Raw genomic sequence first — 11,654 nt, 5'->3', positions numbered from 1 at the left:
ACATTATTTGATTGATATGTGATCTTTATCTGTTATTATCGGGCGGGTAGATAATAAGAATAAATGTATAGACTAGACAATTATATATATTGTCAATTCATTGAATAGTATTATTATGATAGATGTACATAGTTCGAGGCTTTCAAAGCCAGACAGAAATTGTAGAAATAAAGCCTGATAGCGTGTGGTAATGAAACGAGTGAATTCATAATAAAGATAAACCTAAGGGAGTAAATGATAAGAAAGGTCAAGTAGCCAGTCAAGAGGAATACAGATGCAACAGGACTGAGTGATATGGAAGCTAGTTAAAGATCAGTAGATTATCAATTGAGGCAAGTATTCCTAACCTTTCTCCTAAAATACTGCAAATATATATTCGTTCATATTCTAAGTTCAGAATAGTTAAATATTTTTATATTTCGCTGCAATTACTCTTATTTATGCAAGTGCCTTTTTGATCTTGTTCCTTGATTATCGATTGATCTCTTGAGCAAGTACCCATTCGTTCGGATTATTTACGAACCCTGATTTGGGATGTTTTAAAATCAAAATGATTTGATATCAAAATACTCTACGGGCTGGACGGTTATTATGAGGATCAGTGATGAGCTGGATCCTATGGGTCGGGGATGGACCGAACCCTTAGGCTATAGTTGCCTGGGTACCCCATATGTTGGTTGGATCTATGCAGTTGGGTATAGATCCGCACTGTATCCTGACTGATCAGTAGGTTATAGTGCATATGTTGGTTTCTAGTGTCCAGTCTAATTTATTGTTGATCGCCATTAACGGCATTCCTTCCCAAATTGTTCATAATTATAAATCAAACAAAGATTTGATATAAAAGTATGAAATATTGAAACAATCACTGTTCCTTTACAGAAAAATATGATTTATGATTAAAGGCCAATGAGGGCCGACCTTTTATTCGCTCAATTGTTTTAAAGATATAAAGATGTTTTAAAATCATTCAATAATCGTTTCCAGGAGTTTATAGATCTGATACCTGGAAACCATTTATGATACTTGCTGGGCATTTTTGGCTCACTCTTGCTTTGTGAACTCTTATTTCTTTCAGTATCAAATGAGGACAAAAGTGAATAGCTTTTAATAGACAGCAAAAGTGGTGAGATTCCAGCTGAAGAAATTAGGAGGTGTCTGAGTGATCAATATAAGGAAATTAGTAATGAGGTAATGAAATTGTATTTAGACAATGTAATTTTAGAAGGTTAGATTCTTGTTTCATACCATAACCTGTAAGCGATCCTGAATAATGAGGGGTTGTCTGTATATTTATTTTAATATACAGGTTTTTATTATTTAAAGTTATGTAGTGACACCCAATCCTGACCCCGGATTTGGGGTTGTTATATTTAGCCTATGTTAACTTCAACTGGCTTATCCTGTTTCAATTTGTTAGAAGTTGACTCTGCCTTAACTTCTGTCTTAGTATCTTTTATCTTTTCAGAATCAGACTTTACAGATTTAGCTACAAACTTAACAGGATTTATCTTTGGCTGATTAGTCTTTTTAACAATAATTGGCTTAATTTGTTTAGTTCCTGTTTCACTTTTATCATCTCCGTAACCTAAGCCCTCTTTCCAATTTCCACTACCTAGCAAATTCTGAGTTGTTCTGCCAGAGTTAGTCCAAGTCCTGATAATCTCTCTTTCCTTTTCTAACTCAGTTTTTAGAGATTGATTCAATTTTAACACTTCATCTCTAACATAAAAAGCATCATCTCTTTCTTTATGAGTTTGATGGAACATAACTAACTCATTTTCTAAATTGTCATTCCTTTTCTTAAAAGCCAGATTTTCCGAAGTTAACCTATCACATGTTAAAGTCTGATCTCTATAGCTAATGAATATGGTTTTAAGATAAGATCTCAACTCAATAATATCATCAATATGAAAATCATAAGTTGTTTGAGGTACCTTTAACTCAAAAACTTCATAACTGCTATCAGCATTTGCTATCAAGGCATAGTTCACCTCATTCTCAGAACCTGAAGTATATATCCAGCTTTTCTTCTTTGTGACAAGTGCCTTGCCTTTGTCACCTTTTCCTTTCTTGCAATCATGAGATATGTGGCCTTTCTCACCATAATTGTAGCATTTAACATTTGAGTAATCTCCTCTGTCAGACTTTCCAGCTTTGCCTTCAGATTTTCTGAATCCTTTCTTATCAGAACTTCCACTTTTCTTGGAAAACTTCTTTCCCCTTCTGAATTTCCTGTAGGCTATCTTTGTGATACCCTTCACCATAAGAGCACACAATTTCATCATCTCTTCATCAACATCCATCTCAGATAGACTTTCAGTTTCTGAATCTTCATCACTATCAGAACTTGATGACTCAGTATTAGACTTTGTGATGAGAGCCTTTCCTTTGCCTTTCTTTGAGACAGCCACTTTGGGGGATTCCTCCTCATCCTTAAGAGCAATTATTCTTGACTTTCTCTCATGCCTCTTGCTTCTTTGATCCATCTCAAGTTCATGAGTTTTGAGCATACCATAAATTTCATCAAGAGTAGTTTCATCAAGAGCATAGTTGTCTCTTATAGTAGTTGCCTTCAAATCCCAACTTTCAGGAAGAGCTAAAAGGAATTTAAGATTTATATCTTCAAGATCATATTCCTTATCCACCAGTGACAGATCATTCAAAAGTTTGACAAATCTGTTATATAAACCAGTTAATGACTCATCAGGTTTTGAGTCAAAGTGCTCATACTCTTGAGTGAGTATAGTCCTCATGTTCTTCTTAATTGAATCAGTTCCCTGGCATCTTGTCTCCAATGCATCCCATATCTCCTTTGCAGTCTTGCAGTTAATTACCCTGTTTGACATGACATTATCAATGGCATTATGCAGCAAATGCCTTACCTTTGCATCCTTGGCAATAGATGAGATATCTTCAGCTATATATTCACTTTTCTCCTTTGGTACAGTCTGTGCTGGCTGATCTGCAACTATAACAGAGAGCTTGGTTGACTTATGTGGTCCTTCATTAATTCTGTCAAGGTATTCTGGATCTGTAGCTTCCAGAATCATAGTCATCCTCACTTTCCATATGGGATACTCAGAAAGTTTCAGTATGGGAACCCTAATGGTCTCATATCGATTATGGATTTGAGTCTTTGGAGTTTCTTCAGTTTTGGTGGGCTTGGTTGGAGTTTTTTCTTCTTCAGACATGATTGTTTTGGATCTTTACTGTATATGTGTTAACAGACTGCTCTGATACCACTTGTTAGGTCACACACACTATAGAAGGGAGGTTGAATACAGTGTATACTATAATCAAATCAAATTAAGAACACAAGTATGAAACACAGAATAATCTTATTAATAAAACAGTATTACAATGGAACCGTCCTCTCTCAGTGATGAACAAATATCACGAGAGCTGCTAGGGTTATAATGAATAATATTCTCGATTAAGATAACACTTATAGTGTAAACCCTATGTTATGTTTATATAGACACACAGTTACAAGATAAACTTCTAATTGATATCGAACATAAATCTGCATCCTAAAATATATCAACTAGTTATCATTTCTTCCAAGTATTCTATTCTTCATAGAATTCTTCTCCATGCATATCTCTTCTTGTTTTAGTCTTGATCTTCTTTCCTTTAAATCAGCCGCCTTCCTTATCTGAATGTCTTCTTAATACCTGATATTATCTCCTGATAAATATCTTCTGATATCTTAAGTTCTGATAACTTAAGTTCTGATATCTTAAGCTCTGACTTCAGTATAAGTATTGATTTCCAGTTAAGTCCTGATTTGTCTTGTTAGTTAAGATCTGAAAACTAAACACAAATCATTATTAGACATGACATCACAAATATATCTAACATGGCTTGTTTAGCTTTCTTAATTAATCAAATGTCACTGATTTTATCCTGTTATTCAATTATTATAAAAATGCGGTTTATCATTTCAAGCACACATTATACTGCTTGCAGAGCATTTCTTTCGTTCATACTTGTTTATTATTCTAATCTTTCAGTTAAGTCCTAACAGGCCTGAGTTTCAGGTTGGACCAGGAGAAGTGTACTTATAGATAGTTTGGTGTGTTTTTCAGGTAGTCAGTTTGGGATGCTTGAATAGTCTAGAGGTTTGTAATAAAATTTGAATAAGTTGTAAAACTAACTAGACTTATGGTTTGTAATAATACTTGGTTTGTATTAGCGTCTATTTCATACTATAACCTGTGATCAATCCAATTGCATATAAAGGGTCATATTTATTATTTTATTCTGTTATGTTTATTTTATTAGTCAGTGACCCCCAAATTTAGACCCCGGGTTTGAAGGGCGTCACAAATACAGTCTCTGTGGGAACGAACTAGAAAATATTCTATGCTACTTGCGTGTATTATTAGCGCGTGTTTAGCGACTAACTAGTTTTTGGCGCCGCTGCCGGGGACTGCAGTGTTAATTTATAGTTTATGTGCTTTCCATCAGTGGTCGTTAAAGTTCATTGACTCGGATATTGTTACTTATCTGTTTCCTTGTCATATTTCAGGTACTCTAGTGAGGGTATATGCATACGCGTTCGCGTACTCGTAAGAGAACACTGGATAAAGCCGAGGAAGAAGTTGTGGTAGTTCGTAAGGAAGTTTTCGAGGAAGAAAAAAGGTAGAAGAAGAAGAGAAAGTTGAAGAACCAGATTTAGTAGAGATGGGTGATCAAGCAGAAAATCCTAAGGCTTTGATGGACTATTCTCATCCTAAGATTAATGACATTCAGTCAAGCATCATTAGATTAGCCATCAGGGTTAACACTTTTGAGATCAAGTCAAGTACGATTCAGATGATGCAGAACTCAGTTCAGTTTGGGGGTTCTCCTACTGAAGACCCCAACATGCACATCAGGGATTTCATCGAGATCTATGATAATTGTAAGTTCAATGATGTGACTGAAGATGCTATCAAGCTACGCCTCTTCCCATTCTCTCTGAGGGACAAGGCTAAGTGCTGGTTACACTTTCTGCCAGCAGGATCTATCACCACTTGGGAGGATCTTGCGCAAAAGTTTCTAACTAAATTCCTTCCCATGGCGAAGACTGCTGCAATCAGGAATGCTCTTACCCATTTTGCTCAGCAAACAGGAGAATCTCTGTGTGAGGCTTGGGATCGATATAAGGAGATGCTAAGAAAGTGCCCACACCATGGCATGCATGATTGGATGATTATTAACTGTATTTACAATGGATTGGGTGCTACTTCTAGACCCATGCTGGATGCAGCATCAGGAGGAGCCTTATGGGCTAAGAGCTATGATGAAGCTTATGAACTTATTGAACTGATGGTTGCTAATGAGTACCAGAATCCTTTCCAGAGACTGAAATAAGGAAAAGCCGCAGGAATTCTGGAGTTGGACGCAGCAACATCTATCGCTGTCCAACTTAAGGTTTTGATGATGAAGGTGGACACTTTGACTAATTATGGAGTTAATCAAATCGCTAGTGTCTGCGAGCTTTGTGCTGGTTCCCATGAGACTGATTAGTGCGCAATTTATAGTAAATCAGCTCAATTTGTGAGCAACTTCCAGCGATCGCAGCAACCAGTGCCAGCCACCTATCATCCCAACAACCGTAATCATCCTAATTTCAGCTGGAGCAACACTCAGAATGCGGTACATCAGCCTTATCAGCAATATCCAGCTAAGTAGTACAACCCCCCTAGTTTTAAACAACCACATTATGCACCTAGACAGCAACTCAAGCTGCAACAAGCCAATGAAAAATTTGAATTAGAGGAGTTGAAGCTTATGTCCAAGAGTCAAGTTGTTTCTATAAAGACCTTAGAAAATCAAATTGTGCAAATTGCCAATGTCTTGCTAAATCGTCAGCCTGGTACACTACCTAGTGACACCGAAGTTCTTGGAAAGAGGGAAGCTAAGGAGCAGGTAAAGATAATCACTTTAAGGTCTGGAAAGGTGGTGAATCTCGAACAAACTCAAGAGTTGACTGAAGAAGCTGGGGCTGAGAAAGAAGTAGAGCAGTATGATGAAGAAGTGGAACCCAGAAAGATAACTATTGAGGACACTCCGCTTGAGGGTAATACAGGGGAGAAACGGATCTATCCTCCACCGCCTTTTCCTAAGCGGATACATAAGAAAAAGCTGGACAAACAATTTGAAAAGTTTCTGGAGGTGTTCAAGAAACTTCATATCAACATACCTTTCACCGAGGCTCTTGAGCAGATGCCTAGTTATGCAAAGTTTATGAAAGGTATTCTCTCTCGGAAAGTGAAGCTAGATGATTTAGAGATAGTCGCTCTTACGGAGGAATGCAGTGCTGTGCTATAACAGAAGTTGCCTCCGAAGCTTAAAGATCCAGGCAACTTCACTAATCCGTGTACTATTGGAAAAGTGTCTTTTGACAGATGCTTATGTGACTTGGGAGCTAGCATCAATCTGATGCCTTTGTCAATCTTCAAGCAGTTAGACTTGCCTGATCCAAAACCGACTTATATGACCTTGCAGTTGGCTGACCGTTCTATTACATATCCGTGAGATATTATGGAGGATGACTTGGTCAAGGTTGACAAACTCATCTTCCCTGCTGATTTCGTAATTCTTGATTTCGAGGAAGATAAGAAGATTCCCATAAACTTGGGAAGACCTTTCTTGGAGACTGGCCGAACCTTGATAGATGTCCAGAAGGGTGAGATCATAATGCGAGTTCTGGATCAGGATATTACTTTTAATGTGTTCAATGCTATGAAATTTCCTACGTATAATGAGGAGTGCTTAAAAATGGAGTTGGTCGATTCGGTGGTCACATCGGAAATTGATCAATTACTAAGATCTGATGCCTTAGAAAAAGCCTTGTTGGGGAATTCAAATAGTGAAGATGACGAAGGTGAAGAACAATTGCAATATTTGAATGCTTCTCCCTGGAAAAGGAAGATTAATATGCCTGTTGAATCTCTTGGAATGGAGGAATTGAACAAAGCTCATAAACGCCTCAAGCCATCTATTGAGGAAGCTCCCACTCTTGAGCTTAAGCCTTTACCTGAGCATTTGAGGTATGCGTTTTTAGGTGATGCATCTACTCTGCCTGTTATTATCGCATCTGACCTTTCAGGTAGTGATGAGGAAAAGCTTCTGAGGATTCTGAGAAAGTTCAAATCGGCAATCGGATGGACTATAGCAGATATCAAGGGAATCATCCCTTCTTACTGCATGCATAAAATTCTTCTAGAGGAAGGTAGTAATCCTACGGTTGAGCAGCAAAGAAGACTTAATCCAATCATGAAGGAAGTAGTGAAGAATGAAATTCTTAAGTGGTTAGATGCAGGGATCATCTACCCTATTTCTGACAATTAATGGGTAAGCCCGGTTCAAGTGTGCCAAAGAAAGGTGGAATTATGGTGGTAGCAAATGAGAAGAATGAACTTATTCCTACCAGAACATTCATGGGGTAGAGAGTTTGTATGGACTATAGGAAGCTGAACAAAGCCACTAGGAAGGATCACTTCCCTTTGCCTTTTATTGATCAGATGCTCGACATGTTGGCTGGTCATGAGTATTATTGTCTTCTGGATGGTTACTCGGGTTACAATCAGATTTGTATCACTCCAGAAGATCAGGAGAAAACTACCTTCACTTGTCCATTTGGTACTTTTTCCTTCAGACGAGTTTTTTTTTATCTGTATGGTGCACCAGCCACATTTCAGAGATGTATGATGGCCATCTTTTCTGACATGATTGGCCAGAATATGGAGGTGTTCATGGATGACTTCTCAGTCTTTGGCGATTCTTTTGATGAATGCTTGCAAAATCTTAGACGTGTTCTCAAGAAGTGCGTTGAGACTAATCTGGTTCTCAATTGGGAGAAATGTCACTTTATGGTGCGACATGGCATTATTATCGGGCACAAAGTTTCTAGTATGGGTCTTGAGGTGGATAAGGCCAAGGTGGGGGTCATTGAGAATCTTCCTCCACCCATTTCTGTTAAGGGAATTCGCAGTTTTCTTGGACATGCGGGTTTCTACAAGCGTTTCATCAAAGATTTCTCTAAGATTTCGAAGCCATTGTGCAGTCTGCTAGAGAAAGATATTCCTTTCAAGTTTGATGACAAGTGCCTCGTAGCTTTTGATACATTAAAGAAGAGTTTAATCACGACACCGGTCATAACTGCACCTGATTGAAATAAACCTTTTGAGATGATGTGCGATGAAAGTGACTAAGCAGTTGGAGCAGTTCTTGGGTAGAGGAAGGACAACATATTTCATGTGGTCTACTATGCTAGTAAGACCTTAAATGGTGCTCAACTGAATTATACCACTACGGAGAAAGAACTTTTGGCTATTTTCTATGGTTTTGAAGAATTTTGATCTTATCAACTTGGGACTAAGGTGACAGTTTTCACTGATCACGCTGCAATTCGATATCTCATCTCAAAGAAGGACTCAAAACCTAGATTGATTAGATGGGTTCTTTTTCTCCAAGAATTTGAACTAGAGATCAAGGACATAAAGGGAACGGAAAATCAAGTCGCTGATCATCTCTCGCATTTAGAGAATCCTAATGCTACTTCATTGGATAAGACATTGATAAATGAATCTTCTCCCGATGAGCAGCTATTCAGAGCGCAAGAAGAAGAACTGTGGTTCGCAGACATTGTGAACTACCTTGTGAGTAATATCATGCCTCCCGATTTATCTTCTGCTCAATGGAAGAAGTTTCTACATGAAGTAAAGTGGTATATGTGGGATCAGCCATTTCTCTTTCGACAAAGAGCTGACCAAATCATCAGGAGATGTATTTCTTACATCGAAACGGGGGGGATCTTGCGAGATTGCCACTTAACGGCTTATGGAGGACATTATGGTGGAGAAAAGACAGTAGCTCGTGTTCTTCAAGCAGGTTTCCTTTGGCTAACCTTGTTTAAAGAAGCTCATCAGTTCGTTTTGAAATGTGATCGATGTCAACGTGTGGGTAATATGTCCAAAAGGGATGAGATGCCTCTTAATGTGCTTCTCGAGGTTGAAGTCTTCAATGTTTGGGGAATTGACTTCATGGGGCCATTTATCTCATCTTGTAACAATCAGTATATCTTGTTGGCAGTTGATTACGTGTCGAAATGGGTTGAAGTTAAGGCGTTGCCAACGAACGATGCGAATGAGGTGCTTAATTTTCTTCACAAGTAGATATTCACAAGGTTTGGAACTCCAAGAGTCATAATCAATGATGAGGGGTCGCATTTTTGCAATCGCAATTTCACTGCTATGATGAAAAGGTATAATATGAATCATCACATTGCTACGGTTTATCATCCTCAGACAAATGGTCAAGCTGAGATATCTAACAGAGAGATCAAGCACATTTTAGAGAAAGTGGTGTGTCCATGTAGGAAAGATTGGTCTTTGAAGCTTGATGAAGCTGTTTGGGCGTATAGAACAACATATAAACGTCCATTGGAAATGTCTCCGTTTCAATTGGTTTATGGTAAGGGGTGTCATTTACCTGTGGAGCTCGAGCATAAGGCTTATTGGGCTTTGAAGAAATTGAATCTTGACTTGGATACGGCTGGAGAGAAGAGGATGCTTTAATTGAATAAATCGGCGAATTTCGACTTCAAGCCTATGAGAACAATAAAATGTACAAGGAAAAAGTCAAGAGGTGGCACGATTGGGGTCTAGTGCTCAAGTCATTTGTGCCGGGGCAACAAGTTCTTTTGTTCAACTCTCGTCTCCGTCTTTTTCCTAGATAATTGAAGTCAAGATGGTCAGGGCCCTTCATAATCAAAACTGTGTTTCCACATGGAGCGGTGGAAATTTTTGAGAATGATCCGGGCCAAGCATTCAAGGTAAATGGTCAAAGGTTGAAGCATTATTATGGTGACACGGCAAACTGCGAGGTGGTTAGTGCCGTTTTATTGTCCATTTGATCTCGAGATTATACGTCGAGCTAGCTACGTAAAACGAGCGCCTCTTGGGAGGCAACACAAGCTTGATGTACATTAGTAGGTAGAAGAAGCAAGAAGAAAGGAGAAAAACACAAAAAAAATCAGAAAAAGAAAAAAAAATTCAGGGCCAACTACAAAAGTTGGGCGCGCCCATTAACCAAGCGCACGGCCGCACCATTTTTCCAGTAACCAAGCGCGCCCGCGCTGAGCTAGCGCGCAGCCGCGCCGGTTTTCCAGAGAGTGAACGCGCCCGCGCTGTCCTAGCGCGCACCCGCGTCGGGTCCCTATTCAAAAAAAAATAGCAGTTTTAAGAGAAAATCGGGGTTTTTAACCCAAAAAATCAATTCCAGCCCGATTTTTACTCTTCTACATCCCATAATTCCCTCTCCTAATCAATTCCATTATTCCCACGATTCCCACAATCAATTTTCACTTCTATTCCTTATAGAATTCACACCTCTCCACCTATAAATACATACACTTTGTAACACCCCCAAATCCGGGGTCGGGAATTCGGGTTGTCACGAGTTCCATTTCCCTTATCAATACTTAATCTTAACAGTCAACCAACTACTGAGTACTGTGACCCCACAATATACACATACACACACCATAAGTTATAGTCTCGGAGATGAATACCAAAAATAACACAAGTCATTTTATTCCACAATTATAAACCGTTACACCTTAAAAGGGTTTCTGAATAAATTTACATTTATTTGCCATTATTACAATTCATATAGATACATAAGTCTGGTACATCAGAAGTTGAAAGTCTAGCCTATTGGTAATTTCTACCTCAGCTACAGCGGCATCAACGCTTCCAGAAAACTGCGGAACGTTTCCTAACTGCTTGCGAATTGGAAGCTTGGTCCTGTTCATCTTTTCTATCTGTTGTTGTGTGATGAAAGAAGAAAGCAAGGGTGAGCAACAAGCCCACCGAAATAATATGTATAATAATTTACAATATATGAGCATTCTCATAGTGCTCATGAAAGTCTTGGTCAAGAAGAAATGAACCAAGCTGATATCTTAACGCGACCAAGTCACAAAATATTCAGTATATACATATATACTTTTCAAAATCTTTGAATACTCTGCCTTGCATAATACACACATGGCTCCAGTTTATAACTGTATAAAAATATCGTTGCAAGGTGATCTCATATATCTACCCTTGTCTCAACGGTTTTCTGAAAATCTTTGACATGCATAAGATAATCATTTACTAGATATAAGTTTAAAAGATGAAGTTACAAGATACTCCAATATACTTATATCTTTTCTGAATACTATTTGAACTACCACCGTTCAAGTTATAATTAGTTCATCCCATAGATTAAGCTACAAGACAAAACTTGTATAGAATCAATCTTTAAAATATCATCAAAATAAAATGAAGTTACGACATACTTCATTTGATGCAAACATCATTTTGAAAGCTTGACCCTGCCAACACTCAACAATCGCCCAACCGTAGCCTTTCTATCGAAGTGCTCTGGGTAGTGTTGCAGAAATATCCAATTGGATGATGAACTCGTTACAGGAGTTTGCCGCGCCAGGAAGACCACTTACGATGATCAGTCGTAGTAGTGCAACCCCACCATTTTCTACATGTAAAGGAGAACCTGTCAGATTTACTTGTCAACCGAACACTGGACTACTAAGGAATGGACCGTCTTAGCGGAACTTCCGGGCCATTTGGGCCAATATAATAAGGCTGGGC

At 38.5% G+C, this 11,654-nt stretch overlaps 1 non-coding gene across 1 annotated transcript; it reads right to left on the bottom strand.

The window, feature by feature from the left end:
* Positions 1-5,079: 5,079 nt before the first annotated feature.
* Positions 5,080-5,186, bottom strand: LOC141663099 (small nucleolar RNA R71). Its single transcript, XR_012551184.1, has one exon. It is a non-coding gene; the product is annotated as a small nucleolar RNA R71 (small nucleolar RNA).
* Positions 5,187-11,654: the final 6,468 nt, after the last annotated feature.

This window comes from Apium graveolens, chromosome 5 (genome assembly GCF_009905375.1).
Source record: "Apium graveolens cultivar Ventura chromosome 5, ASM990537v1, whole genome shotgun sequence".
In the NCBI taxonomy this organism is placed as follows: Eukaryota; Viridiplantae; Streptophyta; class Magnoliopsida; order Apiales; family Apiaceae; genus Apium; species Apium graveolens.
The sequence above is the reverse complement of the archived record's forward strand: the minus strand, read 5'-3'. Positions and strand labels throughout refer to the sequence as shown.